Raw genomic sequence first — 17,999 nt, 5'->3', positions numbered from 1 at the left:
GGAGAAGAGGGAAAAGAAGGAAAATAATAGTTTTCATTATACATCTTCTCTTGGTGATGACAAATAGATTTTACTATTCTTTATTCTTTGTTGAGCACCCAGGAAGTACAGAATCACCTTTATTAAATGAGACAGGACAGAACCATGTCTAACACAGTTTCTGGCACAGAGTAGGAAGATGCTCAGTAAAGCTGGTTCTTTCTTTTTAAGGTAGGGGATTTAAAGTTGATCCAGTCTGAGATCAAATGCCAACTCTTTCTTCTTCTAGCTCTGTGGCCTTACATAAGTTAGGTAACCTCTCTGAGCCTCACGCTCCTCAGCTACAAAATGGGCTAGTAATGTGACCTCAGATGGCTGCTGAAGGACTACACAGTGCCGGGCACATGGCCAGTTCCAGGGAGGCACCAGTTTCTTTCCTTCTCTTTTATTTTATAAACGGCCCGGTTCTCCCCGGGCCTCACAGTGACCCTTTTGGGTAGACAGAGATGACACTCTCATCCCCATTTTGTAGATAAGAAGACAGAAGTTCAGACAGATTAACAAGTGATATAACCCAAGGTCAGACAGCCAAGAAACAGAGGACCTCGGAATTCACCCTATGTCTTCTGAATGTAAGTGAGGTGTTCTTGTAAGGTGGAATGATATGAAAATATCCTCTTTGACCCATTCACTGTTGATGACATGGCTGTTTTTCCAGTAGAGCTCCTGGCTGTGCATTGAGTCAGTGACATTCCTTTACCTTGTTTACTGTCCTACTTGTCTGACCAACAACACACATGACTCAGATGTCAGGCTGGAATAAGAAAGGCAACTCTGCCATCAACACAACAAAATGCGCTAAGAGGGTGTTATCAACTACACAGACAGAAGAATAAAATCTGTCTACCTATAACTCTGCTTTCAAACTCTTGAGTTTTCTGTCATACTTTGACCTAATGTTTCTTTTTTATCTGTTCTATTTTAATTTTCAGTTTTATTACATTAATAAAGCTGCTTATAAATCATGATTCTTTCAGAAAATAAGTAACATGCTTTTCCTAACTGCAAGAATTGTTGGGACTTGTACCTCAACAGGTGTTATCACCTCATTAGTGCACTACAAATAAATCCTTACCCTTTATATGCAACCATGGCCAATCATCCATGGTTGCAAAAGAATAGAGGAGGAGTACACAACATGTAACTTATGGATCAATCATGTTACAAATGTTCACTTATAAGCCAGTTTTTCGGAACTGGGGTTTAGTCTAGAGTAGTGGGATTCTGGTACATCTCTTACCTTCCTTACTGCACTATGTGCATGCTCAAATACTTTTTTTTTTTCCAACAAAGCATAAAATACATAATATCTAGTCAGCCGTTCAAAAAATATCCCGACTCTGACCACTTCTCCGCACCGCCACTGCGATCTGTCTCCCAACTGTGTTTCCTGTGCCTGCTGCACTTCCCCACCACCCTTTCTCCTGAGTGATCCTGCTCAAGTCAGGTCATGCCAAGTCTTGTCACTCCTGGGCTCAAAGTCCTCCCAAAGTGAAAGCTGTGGAAGCTGAATGATTAGCACGAGGGGACTCGTTATATTGTTCCATGTATATATGATTAAGATTTTCCATGATATAAAGTTAAAGAAAAACAACTCCAAACCGTCCAATGCCTTTCCATCTTAACAGTCCTGGGCGATCTGACACCCCCACCCCCATTTCCTCCTTGATCTTGTTTCTTACTGCTCCCAGCCCAGCACTCACATCAGCCTGCTTGCTGTTCTGGACCTGGCCGGCTCAACTCCTGCCTGAGAGTTTCGACACTTGCTGTGTCCTCTGCCTGGAACACTCTTTTCTCCGGATACCTGCACGTTCTCGTGCCTTCCTTTCGGCTTTGGAGAATGCCATTCTCTCTTGGGGGGGCTTTCATGGCTCACTGTTGGAACTTGACCACTGCAATCCCTGCATTCCTTGCTCCTTTCTCCTGCTTTATTTTTCTTTCTACTAATTACTACTTAATTTACAACACACTTTACTTGTATTGATTATTGCCTCTCTTCTCGATTAGAATAGAGGCTTCATCAGAGTAGGGACACTGATTCCTTTCCTGGTAAATCTCCAGTGCCCGCAATAATGTTTGTCATATTGTGGGCATTCGATAATTGATTCTTTAGTGAATGCACGATTAAATAATTAAGCTATGATTAAAATGTGATCCATGGAAGAAGGCAATTTATTAAAATTTAAAGAGCTGTGCTAAGTAGGAAGTGGAAATAAGGTAACTACATTCTTTCTCTTATTATTTTATCTTTTCCAAAAGAAAAACATGGCTAGACCCCGGTGTAACCCCTCAATAGGCTATTTAAATTAGAATATGATTATTTTACATCAGAGCACCACATTAGCCTATGTTGGTGGAAGGGTGTCTGGGTGGGCGCTCTGGAACCCCAGGATGGTAAGAGGAATCTAACTGCTGAGTGGCAGGAATTCTGGCAGCTGTGGGAAAGAGAAGGAAAGGTCGCTCTTAAATCATCTCCCTTAGAAAACCAAGGTAGCAGCTTTCCTCTTAAAGTCCAAGATACCCCCATGTCCTTCCCTCTCCCCACCCTAACTGTTGCCCATCAGGCATTCTTCCACAGTGCTAACAAGTCTTAGCCCCTGACTCAAACATACCTCTATTTTGTGCCTTGTTATTGCCCTCAGGGACCCAGAATTCACATTTCTGGTCCACTCCAATTTCACAGTCTCTTCCTCCCCATGTGAGAGGGCGCTTCTTTGATGTTCACTCTGGTGACTGACAGCAATAACCATCCCGCAGGACTTGATCATGATACAGCACAGCTACACCTCCAAGATCTCAATCTACTGGGGCTCCTTTTTTCCCCCGCCCAGGCTCCCTTTCCATAGAGATCAGGCTCTGGAGTCAGACAGTCCTGGCTCTGAATCCCTGCTCCTTCCATTATTTGCTGTGTGATCCTGGGGAAGAGAGTTAGCCTTTTTGACTTGTTTTCCCATCTGTATAATGTGAATGCAAATACATAATCTCTGAATTTTCATGAGGATTAAAGAAGATCATTTAAAGTGTCTAGCATAGTTCTCAGTACATGGCAGGCACAAAATAAAGGACAGTGATTCTCATTTGTCTCTTCATGCCTTAAGCAGATTATCTGCAATTGAGGTAACCTCTCACTTTGTTGAGAAGGTGGAAACCATTGCATGTGAATCTGTTTAACCTCCTTCTCCGTACTGTTCCTCAGGCTCAAAACGTCTCTGTTACTTCACATATCCTCCCCTAATTCCGAGAAAGGTAGGTCTGTTCCCTTTTCCAGAGTTAACCACTCTGTTTTTGCCCTTAGTGCCTACTCATTTCAGACCTCCTTCAATTACCCTCCTCCCTTCCTCTCAAAGGGACCCTTCCTCTTAGTCACAAAACATGTCTAGTCTTCTCCCTTATTCTAAAAAAAAAATGCTTTCCTGATAAATGATGATGACAACTGTAAAGGTCAGCATTTATTCAAACCTACGGGCCAGGCACAACACCAAGAAATAGAGAAATAGAGAATGATTCTCTCATTTCATCTTTTCCCTAATAACCCAGTGAGAAAGGTTCTTAAAAGGTATTTCTCCTTCAAATGAACTAAATCCCCTATCCCCCCAATGAAAAAGTGCTTCAAGGTCATGATCGGACTCCCTGTTTCCAAACCCGCTAGCCATTTCTTATTCTTCATTCCCACTTAACCTCTTAGAAACCTGGGCTGTATTACCATTCCCTTCGAGAAACTCTACCCTCCTACTTTTTGGACACTTCTGCTAAGGTGCTCTCCTTCCTCCCCAAAGAGAAGTTTCTTCAGAGATTCAGTCCTTGGTCCACTTCTCATCTTTACCATGATCACTCTCTTGATGTTCCTTTCTAGTCTCCCGGCATTGTCTGTGCCAAGCAGATAACTCCTTAACTTAAAACCCATGTGTTTACCTTCCTTTTAAGCGTCTGTAACACCGCCAGCTGTCTGTAGAGCATCTTCTTGTCCATAACATCTTTATAACTCATCTGTCCGTGACCGAATTAATCGACTTTGTTCTGGAACCTACTCTACTGTTTGATGAAACCACCCCCTTCTCAGCAATTGCCCTGGAATCCTCCCTATCACCTCAGACTCTTCTGCTGTCTTCCACACTCAATCAGCTGCCAAATTTCAGCCAGGCCATAGCCCCCCAAATCTCTGGCATTTGTCTTTCTCTTCTGTTCTCATTGCCTTAGTTTTTATCCATCTCAGCCTGACCTCTGAGTTTAACTCGTAGAGAACCAGTGCAGTTCTTCCAACTGGTGTCCCTGTGCCTTTCCCTTCCAAAATCCCTTGGCACGTTGTTACCAGGGTTATACTGCGAAGGCACAAAGCTGAGTATAGCAGCTCATTCTTGTATTGAAACTTATGTAATAATCTACCCATTATCCCCCAAACCCAGCCCAAATTCTGGAGCCTTACACAATTTGGCCCTGTCATATCTCTCAAGCCTTATTCCCACCTTTCTCTTTCATGTACTCCCTGCACCAGCAGAATTATTCACTATTCCCATTCAACCTCAGATTTCTATTTTTGAGGCTATGCTGCTGATTTTTCTGCTTGTGCTCTTTTCTCCAGTTAGAGGTTTGCTTTCAAATTTCTACCTTTCCCTCAAGATCCAGGCCAACATCCAATCTCTGCCTCAAAGTCTTCTATGACCACCCTAACTAGCTGGCTCTTACAAGTTTGTCTTTGTCTTGGAGCCATTAGGTCATTCATTCTTCCATCCAAAAAGCAAAACAAAAAACCCAAACAACTTTATTCAGCCATCCCTACATGCCAGCTACAGATGCTGATTAGGTAGCGGTGAACAAAACCCAACACAGATTTTCATCTTTCAGCTATTTCAGGACCTATTTTAGTTCCTCTATTAAACTGATTGATCCTTGAGGACAAAGGGGCTATTTAATTCTTCTTTCCCTTTCCCCAACCCCCAGCACGGGAACAGAATCGATTTAATCAATCCTTCTTAAAAGAATTAATGACTCTGGTTCGATCTCGGGTTTCAGCACTAAATAAATAAATAAATAAATAAATAAATAAATAAATAAATAAAAGAACTAATGAATGAAAAAATATTAGGCTCCAGGCTACAAGGAGGAAGGAAGGAGCAGCAAAGTGGTTAACCACCCCGGGGGGCAGCAGTGAGCAGTGAGGAGAGGGGGCTGACTGCAGGGCCCACCAGGCTCTCTTGCCCTGAGGTCACTGTCCTGTGACAGGGTTCGTTTCACTAACAGAACCAGGAGGGATTGCCCGGAGGAGTTTCTGAAAAGTTTTAACGGAAGGTGTGTGAAATTCTACTAACTCCACTAACTCCCTGGCTTGAAATCACAGTGAGGCCATGGAACCCTGGCCCTATTTTTATTTCTTAGGAGATTATTTTGTTGGAGCATGTTTCCATTGAGAAAAATAACTGCCATTTATACACAGATTGGCCGCAGAGAGGCAACCTCTTTAAGTTTTATAAATTCAGTTCTCAGGCGGGATTTAACCCTGACATACAATTTCCCAACCGTGCTGGGGCTAGGCCAAGGTGGTAGGATGGCTGGAAAGCAATCATCGAGGTCGGTTCCAGGTAAAACAGAAGTGAGAGCCGGAGGAGGGAAGCGCTGCGTGGGCCACAGGCCCTGGGTGATCAGAGAAGTGGACCTCGCACACCCTATCCCTGCCACACTCTGCCAAGGAGAGGGCTTTCCCCACCAGCGTCCCAGAGACGCACTGTCACCCTCCCGCCCGAAAGAAAGCGGCCAGAACTTCACCGTGTCAGTTTACGTTTTTAAGTCACTGAAAAATATCCCAGGAGTGCAAACTCAGGAAAATGTAACCCACCTGAAGCCATTAACTTATTTTCTAGCGTGATCCCAGGTTTGGAGAAAACAATAGGGATGACAGCACAGTTGGTCGAGTATGAATAAATTGTGTTTAATATAAATGGCCTCAAAATTCTTAAATGTGTGAAAGAATGTTTTCCTGAAGTCTGCAAATTTTCAGGTAAGAACATCTGGGTTAATTTTTAGTGCTAAGTTTTCGTGCTCCAGTGAGCAGTCAGAGGTCTAACCACAGCCACTGCTGTGATCCTTGGTTAGCCACCTGTCCTCCTCGGGCCCCTGAAGTCTTTGTTTGTAGAATCACTACGTAATGACTAATACATCTTCCAGCTCTAAAATTCTATGATTCCTGTTTATAGGTATAGGACACACAGGACAACACCCAAAGATCACCTTTTCAAACTGAAGGGAAAAAAAAAAAGTTTAAGATCACAGAATTTCTGAGTTGGAAGGAACCTAATAGATAAACTTCATTGTAAAACTGCGAACATTTTAAAAACATGTCACCACAATTACAAACTGAGAAAACATACAATCAACACTCAAATTACCTGTTGCAATGGGGCCTCTGATAGCATGGAAAATCAAAATTCAGAGACAAAGAAAACCTTTATGTTAGGCACAGATTTCAACTTTTGTCATTAAAACTGAAATTGAGTACCCACAGTGTTTATTTTCAGTTAATTCAAGGAGGGCCCTGCCTGGATAGTTAAGTCCTGATAATAAAGATCAGTCTTTTCTGGGGATATGTCAGAAATGTGTCAATTACACAAGTTCGGGGGGGGGGGGGGACAGACAAGCAAAATAAAGTCAGAAGGAGAAATTTTAGTCTACGAAAGTTTTTTTTTTAATCCATACAAACTACATGAAAATAATTAGAAGGATTAGACCACATAAAAGGTATGACTGAAGTACGTCCAAAATAAAAATTTTAGGTTTCTGATTTATTTACTCTTTGAAAACAAATTATTAATATAACTTTTTAACATTATCTTTAAATAGTTTAAAGTCTCTCACCACATTGTTTTTGACCCAAACGTGATTTGAGATAATTAAGATTATCTTCTGACTCGGATACTCAAATTTAGTTGGGATTAGATATCACTAATTTCGTTCTTCTTAAAGCCATAAAATCCTCCTCACAACATATATTTCTTGCTTACAAAACCCATTCTATTAGTTCCACTGAAACCCACTGGTTAAAGAAGTAATTAAATAATTTGGCTCTCAGTGACAAAGTACTCAGAGACATCATTTGATGTAGAATTTAATTTGTACTAGAGTAAATACAGCTGCCTGCACAAGAATGTGGACCACTCTGGGAAGAAGACAATTAACTGCTCCTTTCTTTAAAAGGAAAGTACATAAGATAAGGCATTTCAACTCTTCTTCCGTGATTTCCTTTGGAAAACCCCTACTAAATTAGGAGAATTACGAGTGAGTAGAACTGGGAAATTTTCTTTGTCTGATTTCTTGTTGCCACTTTATTGGCTAATTTACGTCCCAGACATTGATGGAGCAAAAGAGAAAACGCGACCTAAGTGTCAGACTGAGGTTAACCAACATGTTGTACCATCTACATACTATGATGTAAGCAAAAGGAGGAAGGGGGGAAACACCAAAATGTCTAACAAGCTCTAAAATAACATCAGCCAGGAATTTGGAAAAATGGCAGGACTTTAAACCTGCAAAAAAACCCTTCAATGTGATAACTTTATATTGTTCAGTTCAGTATAAAATGACTAAAACACAAAGTATATTAAATGAATCAAACACACTGATGCTTGGATGAAATATTCTGCAAGTTATTAATTTCCATTTTTAGGGACTTGCCAGAAAATTATAACTGCCCTATAACCAAATCCTGATTTCCCTTATTATAAAGTTATTAATTTATTAAGCAAATATTTTTAAAGGCATAAATAAAAAGGAACTTTTCTGACCATAGAGGATCTTACATAAGTTAGCTTCCCTGCCCTGTAGTCTTCCAGTTTATTCCTGAGCCAGTCCAGTGACAGTGAACTTCATTCATCCTGAGGCTATACATTCACCCTTAGGCAGCTCTAACTCTCAGTAACAACTGAAACCTCTCTCCCCTAGGGTTTCCATTCATTGTTCCTCATTTCATCCTCTTGTGATAGACAGGATAAAGCTCATCTTGCCTTTCTCATGGTAGCCATTCAAATATCTGATAACAACCAAACTCTCCAGGCTATAAATAATCTCAGGTTCAAAGACTGCTCCCTTTTGAAGGTTTGGGTTCTGTCACCATTCTGCCCTGAACAAACTCAAGTTGGCTTCTATTTGTCTATATATGTGGTGCCTGTCAGTATACACAGTTCTCCTCCAGTGGCCTTTCAACAGAGAGTGGGAGAGGGACCACCACCTCTTTGGTTTTATATACCCTACTTCTGTTAATGTAGCCTAATATGGAATTACTTGTTCGGTGGTCACATCACGTTGTTGTGATGTTAAGTCCACTGTTACCTAAAAGTTCTAGATCTCTTTGCCTGCGTATCCCACTCTGTATGTGTGGTAATTTGCTTTTTGGATGCATTCATCTCCTTTAAATATCACTGCTTAAGAATTTAGCCCTTTGCTCCCTGCTCAGTGGGGAGTCTGCTTCTCCCTCCTCCCTCTACCCCCACCTCACGTGCTCTCTCTCTCACGCTCTCTCTCAAATAATAAATAAGCCTTAAAAAAAAAAGAATTTAGCTCTTTGTCCCAGCTTTTCAAAATAAATTTGAACTCAAATTATTTGTTATCTATCACTTCATGTTTCTGCAAATGTGGTAAGGCCTCCACTGGAGACACTGATAAAACACATTGAAGTGGCTGGGGAAAGATCCCTAAGGCTGGAACTATTCTTCCCGTAGACAGCATCAACACGAGAAATACTGTTAGGGGCAACTGGGTGGCTCAGTCCTTAAGTGTCTGCCTTTGGCTCAGGTCATGATCCCAGCGTCCTGGGATGGAGCCCCGCGTCGGGCTCCCTGCTCAGCGGGAAGCCTGCTTCTCCCTCTCCCACTCTCCCTGTTTGTGTTCCCTCTCTGGCTGTGTCTCTCTCTGTCTCTCTCTGTCAAATAAATAAATAAAATCTTAAAAAAAAAAAAAAAAGAAATACTGTTAAGCCCTGAAGTACCAAACCAGAGGATCTCCAGCATCTCACCATGTTACCACTCTAGAAACCTGTCAAATAAGACACGGAGATACACTTGGTGGGATTTGGTCTTACTGAGGTGCTTGAGATGGATATCCAGCTCTCTAGCCTCTGGTTTGAAAATATACCTATCAAATGCCATGAGCATTCTGTTACAAATGGGGATGGGGACGGGTTGGAAGTGTGGAAGCAGAGGGTGATCCCATGTAAGGCTGTGTTTTCCTCCAGCCCTCCCCAAGATACACACATGCACGCACACACGCATATGCACACACACACACATGTACTGCAGAGCATCCTTGAAGAGGCATTCCTCCAGCAAATCGGGGTAACATCTATATTATCATCCTGTATATATCTGTTTCCATGTAGCCCTGGGAGGCAGAGATGATCACGTTCATGTGTGTGACCAGGGCGCATAGCTCAGCACCCTGCCTGGCATGTGGGGTGCTCTGGATAAACATGTGCTACATGAATGTGAGGAAGGGAGGACAGCCAAGCAGCCTTTGAAACCTACACATGGAATGTTCTAGGTTTAGATGGATTCAGGTTTCTGAACTAATAATCCAGAACACAATTTACATCAAGGCTCTCACTGACTCCCTTTGTGTCTATATTCCTATTTTTATTTTTATTTTTTTAAGATTTTATTTATTTATTTGAGAGAGAGAGAGACAGAGAGCACGAGAGGGAAGAGGGCAGAGGGAGAAGCAGACCCCTTGCTGAGCAGGGAGCCCGATGTGGGACTCGATCCCGGGACTCCAGGATCATGACCTGAGCTGAAGGCAGTCGCTTAACCAACTGAGCCACCCAGGCGCCCTATATTCCTATTTTTAAAAATAACAAAACAATTTGACTTTATCATGATTTCTAAAGAGTCTAGTTAATTTCATGTAAATGGCAGATAATGAGACTGATAAATACTGATACTCAAAAAATAAAATGAAATCAATAAGGATGGGAAATTCCTAAAACTGAACACAACAAAAAGGATGACTATGTATTCCAATGATACCGTACCTATACAGAAGGATAAAAATTTAATCCAAGACACTTTTGCACACATTGCTTTGAATATCCTCTCTTGACTATATTTGAAGGTCAAAAAAAACTGCAAAGAAAGTCTGAACTGTATTTAGTAAGTTTGTATTGATATCAGTATAGCAATTTAGAAGCTATTCTGTATGTAGTACAGGGCTGAGCAAAATGAGTAGGTATACTGATATCGCTGGCAACTAGGGTTTTCATTATTAGAGAAAGGTGACAAAAATATGGAATGGCGGAAGGAAAGGAAGAAGCCTGTGGGGTTAGACTGGAATTAGAGGTATCAGTATGAATTCAAAAATTTTTTTTAAAAAATTAATTTTCTAGCTCTGTCTAATGAAAGCCTGGAAAGAAATTTCTCTGATAAAAGGAACCAGGGCTTCTTGAAGAGATGGATGAGTCCAGGGTTGGTGCAGGGAAAGCATAGGGTGAGCTTAGGGCATTCTATTATTTCAGAAATAAGGAAGTATTCAAAAATTGAGTGGGGACATATCAAAAGGACAGAGGAGCAAGTACAAATAACTCACTGGCCAAGCCTGGGACCAATTTAAGCATCAAAATAAATAATGACAGGAATGGCTTATAATACAGTGACTAACAAAATGACCAATGAGTACATACTGACACTAAAAAAAAAAAAAATTTTTAAAGGAATGTGAAGAAGAGAAAGCTCTGTATTTTTCTTTTTTGAGAAAGCTTGATTTTTTAAAACAGAATTCCAACTAACGAAAAGTAAAAGGAATGACGTCAGTCGAAAATCACAAGTTTATCATCATCAATTGCTAATAATAAATAATTCAGTAAAGAATCATCCATGAATGCTAAAACCATTGGGAGAAAAAGACGAGGACAGTGCCTTCTACCAGGGAGGTAGCAGTGGAGGTAGTGACAAGCGATTAGGTCCTGGGTAGGTTTTGAAGGCACAACCAGTAAGATGGCCTGATGGATCAGATGTGAAGTGTAAGAAGAGAAGTGTTCAGGATAACCCCAAGGGTTTTGGCCTGAGCAAGTGGAAGGATGGAACTGCCATTTTCCAAGAAGGGAAAGATATTAGGAGGAGCAGTTCTGTAGGGAAGATCTGCCATGGAAAGAGTCCACTGAGGAGTCTGAGGCAGAAGAGGCCCATTTTGACTCAGAAAAGTTAGAGATGAGGCTAAGGTCTAAGTTATAGTGTCCCAACTCACTGGGACAAGGACATGGATCACCTGATTCTCGGTCAGGTGCGGTAAGGGAGGAAAAGGAAGAGAAGGCTGGTGAGATGGAAAGAACGAGAGAGAGAGCAGCTGGAGTGAAGCCTTGAAGGCTGGTCGAAGAAGTGATGCTTCCAGGAACAACCCATCATTATTACATCATGTTAAGTGTCTCTTCTTCACTACATTATGATAGTACTAGTGCTTCTTTTGGGAACTCTGATTCTAGCCATTTCCTGCATGTTGAATTCAAACAATTTATTGGTCACCCACTAAATACTATTCCAGGTGCTGGAGATCCAGCAGTAAGCAAGACAGAAAAAAAAAATTCCTGCCTGCCCTCACGGAACTATCATGTTACAAACATTTTCATGATTTTTTTTTTTAAGATTTCATTTATTTATTTGAGACAGAGAATGAGATAGAGCATGAGAGGGTCAGAGGGAGAAGCAGACTCCCCACCGAGCAGGGAGCCCGATGCGGGACTCAATCCGGGGACTCCAGGATCATGACCCGAGCCGAAGGCAGTTGCTTAACCGACTGAGCCACCCAGGCGCCCAATTTTTTTTAATTAAAAACATAAACCTGTCCTGAGTGAACACTTAAAGCTATAGATGTGCCAGGTGCTTTTATGTCAATTACTTCACTTAATTCTAATACTTCTATGAAGCAATTCCTTATCTTCTGTAGATCCGACTATTGTTCATTGGGGTTAATATCTAGGATATGATCTCACACCTTTCTCTTTACAAAATCTTGCAGTGGTACGGATGGAATTGGTCTGACCTGCTCACAGGAGTTGACTGTTAAGTTTTCAGAAATTTTGCAAGCCAGTACTTCACACTGATAGCTTGAAATTGACCATGGTGGGAGTACTTACATCCAGGAAACTGGCCAATACTACAAATCAGGGCTTTGCTTTGTTCTCATTAAACAGGTACTATCACACCACTGTACTGAAGGCCCAACATCTACTCAATGGGGGAAATAACACAGGAGTTACTTTCTTAAATAAATTATTCAAAATACTGACAAACTTCTCTAACTTGAGAGATTTTCTGCTACCCCCTAAATATATAATAATGACATATAAGGGAACACAATGGATACATGTAAATGTCTTCTAAGTGCACAATGGGGCTAAAATGGTCTTACCCCATACTTCGAGACCACTAGTTTATAAGCTTAATGCCAGAACATACGCCTAATGAGTTGAATAGTGTTCCCTTGAAATTCATGTCCACCCAGCACTTCAGAATGTGACCTTATTTGGAAATGGGGTCTTTGCAGATATAATTAATTAAGATGAGGTCATATACTGGATGATGGTGGGTCTGAAACACAATGACTGATGTTTTCTAAGAGAAAGGTCAGGCAAATCCAGATACAGAGGGAAGACAGCCATGTGAAGACAAAGGCAGAAACTGTGGAGTGCTGCCACTAAGGAGTCAAAGAGTGGCAAGGATTGCCAGCACCCGACCACCAGAAGCTAGAGAGAGGGAGGGAGGATTCTTCCCTGGAGCCCTCAGAGGGAGCATGGCCCTGCTGACAACTTGAGTTTTGACTTCTAGCCTCAAGGACTGTGAGAGAATAAATTTCTGTTGCTTTAAACCACCCAGTTTGTGGTAATTTGCTATGGAAGCCCTAGGAAACTATAATACAGTACTCATGCAAATGAAATCAGTGCATGCATAGTGTCAAGGAAAACACAGTTAAGGAGCCCAACAAAAGTTTAATACACTCCTTTCTGGCTTCCGACTACCTATATTTTCATAAGAAATCATGTGTTACATGTACAAGTAAGCTTTTGGCACAGGATCTCTTTCCAATCTCCTACTTTAATAACCCCAGAAAGAAGGAAGGAAATGGTGTAAATAGAGTGGAAGCAATACTAATTAGTGAGGTTGTGCTAAAAATAATTAGTGGACTGGTGAAGCTTTTGTGTAACTCCATGATTCCATAAACCAATCAGGAATGTTGTCACTCAACACTTAAATTAGTGTGGGTATATAAAAATAAAAGCAAAGGGGTGCCTTCGTGGCTCAATTGGTTAAGCGTCCGACTCCTGATTTCAGCTCAGGTCATGATCTCAGGGTCATGAGATTGAGCCCCGCATTGGGCTCCACACTGGGCATAGAGCCTGCTTGAGATTCTCTCTCTCCCTCTGCCCCTTCCCCCGCAATCCCTGCTCGCGCGTACTCTCTCATAAATAAAATAAAATAAAATAAAATAAAATAAAATAAAATAAAACAAAATAAAATGAAGTAAAATAAAAGCAACTATCATTTTTAAGTGCTTACTATGTGCCATGCACTGAATAACTTAATTTATATGCATATCCTATGGAGTAGGTATTATTTATCTCAACTTTACAGATGAAGAAACTGTGGCTTGGCCAAGTTGAGCGACACTGCTAGTTAGTAGCAAAACAAGGAATCAACATCAGGCCCAGCCCTAAACTAGCTGACTTCAGGGCTAATGCTTTAACACCTACAGGCGTGGTCCATAAGCCACACCTGACCTAACCCGAGCCCTAGAACCTCTAAGCATAGAACCGGAAACCTGCAGCTTTATCACCTCCTTCCAGGCCTTCAGTCATTCACCTGTTGCTCTCCTGCACCCTTTATCTCACCCTTTCTTTCAAGTTTTTCGTCTTTCTGTGCTACATTCCAGGAAATTATTTCAGATCTATTTTTCCATTTGATAATTGAAAGAGACTTTCTCTCATCTTGATTTTAACTCATTCACTGAGTTAAATCATTTCAGAGATTATATTTTTAATTTGGAATCCTGCTTTCTTCTTAACATTAGCCCATAAGCAGTTTTCCATGTTGTACAGTCTTCATTTTTTTAAATTTTATTTTATTTTGTTGTTTTTTAAAAAACAGTGGCATATTTTATTTTGCAATTATACCATGACTTACCTATTCATTCATCTGTTGTTATATCTTGTCATATGACAGAAGTCCTTAGAAATTATCACAGAATTATAGAATCCCATATTGGCTGAACGACCCATTGTTGCTTTGTTTTTGTTTTTGTTTTTTAAGATTTTACTTATTTATTTGAAAGAGGACGAGAGAGCACAAGCAGGGGGAGCAGTAGAAAGACAGGGAGAAGCAGGCTCTCTGCTGAGCAAGGAGACAGATGTGGGGCTCGATTCCAGGATCCTGGAATCGTGACCTCAGCCGAAGGCAGATGCTTAACCATCTGAGCCACCCAGGCACCCCTAAATGACCCATCGTGATTTAGCATGTGTGGAACGGGTCCCAGGCATCTCTGCAGGCATCTCTTGGGTGATTCTGAATGACTGAGAACCATAGATTTAAAGGACCCTCACGAGTAGACAGACCCTTAATATTTCAATAGTATCCCATGATGGTCTGGGGGACCATCTGGGGGTGCCTGGGTGGCTCAGTCGGTTAAGGGTCTCCCTTCGGTTCAGGCCATGATCTCAGGGTATTGGGATCGAGCCCCACTTTGGGCTCCCTGCTCAGTGGGGAGCCTGCTTCTCCCTCTCCCTCTGCTCCCCTACTCCTGCTCTCTCTCTCTCTCAAATAAAGAAATAAAATCTTAAAAAAAAAAAAAATCATACTGTCTGAACAGAAATCTTGGGCTCCATCCCAGAAAGACTGTGAGACTCAGGGTAAGCTTCTTAACTTTTTCTAGGCTTTGATTTTCTCATTTATCAAATGAAGATCAGAGAACCTATCTCAGTGGATTGTTGTGATGCCTAAATGAGATGATGAAAGTAAGCACAACAATCCATTCTTGTAATCATTCTGGGTGGATGGGGACCTCGAGGTGAGAGGAACTGTCTGTGAAAGTCTTCACACACCTTCCAGCACCCTCAGGAGACCTCAAGGAAGCGAGTATAGGCCAGAGAGTTCTGATCTGGGACTCCCCTCACCCCCCCCACCCCACCCCGCCGCCGCAGATGAGGATAGTAGGCTGAGACTGCAGCGGAGTCTACCATCTCACCTCTAGACCAGCTGACAGGCTGAGAAACAGCTTGTCTGTGGAGGAGGAGGTGTTACACATTTTGAGGGCTGTAATACTTCTGGATATTCTTATCTTATCAAGAAGAATTACCAGTATGTGACTTTATGAGACCTTAATTCTTGAATGGAATGGGGAGACACTATATATAATCTTCAGACTGAGACCACAAGGGTTAGAAGCCATCAGAGATTTGCTTTAGATTGAAGAATGGTCCCAGGACAATCATGTATTTAAAGAAGAGTAGAGGGAAGAAAACTGAGAATGACCAGCAGAAGAAGGTCACCAAGCCAGGACCGACAAAACAAAACTTAAAATTCAGACAATCTGGGGTTCCCTTGATAATCTCTAAGGGTTAAGCTTCACAGCTATGATCTCTGCTAGAAGTTTCCTTAACGAGTTGCCCTCTCTAGTTCGTAATAGAGACGAATACATATAGTGAGTTTAGAGGGCTATTTTTAAAAATATTCTACCAGGTAATATTTTGTTCTAGGGGCCAAATGCAAAACCTCTGAAACCTACTTGAAAGAAAAATTATCTAGAAGTCTAGATTGTGGTTGCACACGGGAGAGAGTTTTGGACACACACACGGCCCAAGGAATATTTGTTACGAATTTTCTCTCTTTTAACTTCAATCACCAATGGTTATCTTCATGCTGAATCAGCATCAATATGGAAGGGCAAGAGAGAAAAAGCAGTGAAGCCTATTCACTTTTTTGGTCTGTTGATAGTAAGTCTCCCTCCTTTTCCACCCTACAACCAAAGTAAAGGGAGGCTTTCCTGAGCTTTGTGTTGGCAACCTGAAGTATTTCAACTCACTTAAAATGGATTAAAAGAAATGCGAAAACGTAACTATAAAATTAAAAGGTACAAAAATAAAGACTGAAAAAATTTACAAAGACATTCTTTACATATATATACACCAACTAATCTTTTAATCAGCTGCTATCAAAAAGCTAAGGAGACATACTCTACAGCATTGATTCCTAACCATGTTTGAGTCCTTCCCTTTGAAAATCTGATTAAAGAGTTATTTCTTCAGAAAAATGTATGTACATTTACATAAAATTCTGCACAGAAATTCAGAAGTCTCAAAGTTCTCTGAAACCACAAAAAGGGACCCAGGCCACAAGGCCCTCTCCTCAATATGCAGAGCACAGGGCTCTCTGTCGAGGGGATGTCGTTATTTCCCCTATGAACATATGCAAATAGGAAACAGCTTAGGGTTGCTGATGTAAATTTTAATAAATGCTATGAGCCTAGGTTCTATATGCATGCCTAACTGATTACTGGTGATTTTCTTCCCTGTTGTTTTTAGAAATTGAGTCAGATTAAATTATTCAAAATTCGTATTAAAACTAGATCCTTAAAATGGCAATCCTCCTGGATCAGACAAGTCTATACAAAGGAAAGGTTATGCAAGGATATGTGATAGCCTTAAGTGCCACAGCAGATCAGCCAGTCTTTATTTGACCTTGACAGAACTCACCATTTAGGATTTTTAAATGAGAGGCACCTCGAGTGGAGATTTAAAAAAAAAAAAAAAATCAAGTGGGTAGGGGGGACAACAAAAAAGCTGTTGTTGACCTACATATTTCAACACACGCCTTCTGTTCAATGTAAAACACTCAGGAAAGAACACATATGTGAGAACAAGCTTTCAGAAAACATCCGATTAAAAATAGTTACACTCCCATCAGCTGTGTTTCACGTTGTAGTCCATTGCATTTGATATTTATAACTAAAGAGAAAATAAAAATACCCACTGGTAAGCTATTTGTATTTTAGAATCAAGGTCACTGACACTGATTTCTGTTTGGCATAGGGTGGGCTCTGCTGGAGGATGGGTACTTTCTGCCACACTGGAAGAGAATCCCTGGGAGTTTACAAAGCCCCATGGAGCTGCTCCTGTTGGCGCCTTTCCACGTCTGTGAAGAGGAAAGCAGCTTGATTAATAAAAAAATCTGATGCATAACTTTCGGGAAAAAGAGGGAAACAAGCCTTCCTTGGCGCTCCTTGCTGAGTCAAAAACAGGCAGGGACAAGCTTGGCCCCGAGGAAGCTACTTGGGCTTTTCTTTTTTTTTTTTTATTTGAGAGAGAGAGAATGAGAGACAGAGAGCATGAGAGGGAGGAGGGTCAGAGGGAGAAGCAGACTCCCTGCCGAGCAGGGAGCCCGATGCGGGACTCGATCCCGGGACTCGATCCCGGGACTCGATCCCGGGACTCCAGGATCATGACCTGAGCCGAAAGCAGCCGCTTAACCAACTGAGCCACCCAGGCGCCCCGCTACTTGGGCTTTTCTACCAGCCTCTTCCATTAGGAGCTCTGTGATGAAATCAGAAGTGAGGAAACTTTAAAGAGAAACTTTACTGGATAGTATAATAGAATATTAAATGTTTAACAGCAGGAAAGCTTTTCTTTAAAAAGGGCAGGACATAATGGTTCATCCGCATATTTACTTTCCCTAGATTTTTCTCTTAATGTTATTTTGTTATTGTTGTTGTGAGTCAGAATAAGCTCCACACTGTAAATGAATAAATTTTATCTAGCTGATAAAGAGGAATCAGCAGGATCAAAGTGAACACTGATCTTCAACGGAGCCTAGTTTTAACTTTCATTTGCCCTGAAAAGGAGCCATGATATATAATAGAAAATTAGGGTGGAAGCCAGTAAAAATTAGTCCTCTTGAAAATGCCAATATTTATGGAAGCATACTTAGTGTAGTAAAAGTATTAAA

General features: G+C 41.2%; 1 protein-coding gene across 7 annotated transcripts in view; it reads right to left on the bottom strand.

Annotated features, from left to right (window-relative positions):
* NFKB1 (nuclear factor kappa B subunit 1) overlaps positions 1-17,999 on the bottom strand; it is a 114,353-nt gene that overhangs the window by 54,032 nt on the left and 42,322 nt on the right. The gene's annotated exons all lie outside the window — the stretch shown is intronic.

This window comes from Mirounga angustirostris, unplaced genomic scaffold (genome assembly GCF_029215605.1).
Source record: "Mirounga angustirostris isolate CCGP_5_RB_7025 unplaced genomic scaffold, mMirAng1.0.hap1 SCAF_2, whole genome shotgun sequence".
Classification (NCBI taxonomy): domain Eukaryota; kingdom Metazoa; phylum Chordata; class Mammalia; order Carnivora; family Phocidae; genus Mirounga; species Mirounga angustirostris.
The sequence above is the reverse complement of the archived record's forward strand: the minus strand, read 5'-3'. Positions and strand labels throughout refer to the sequence as shown.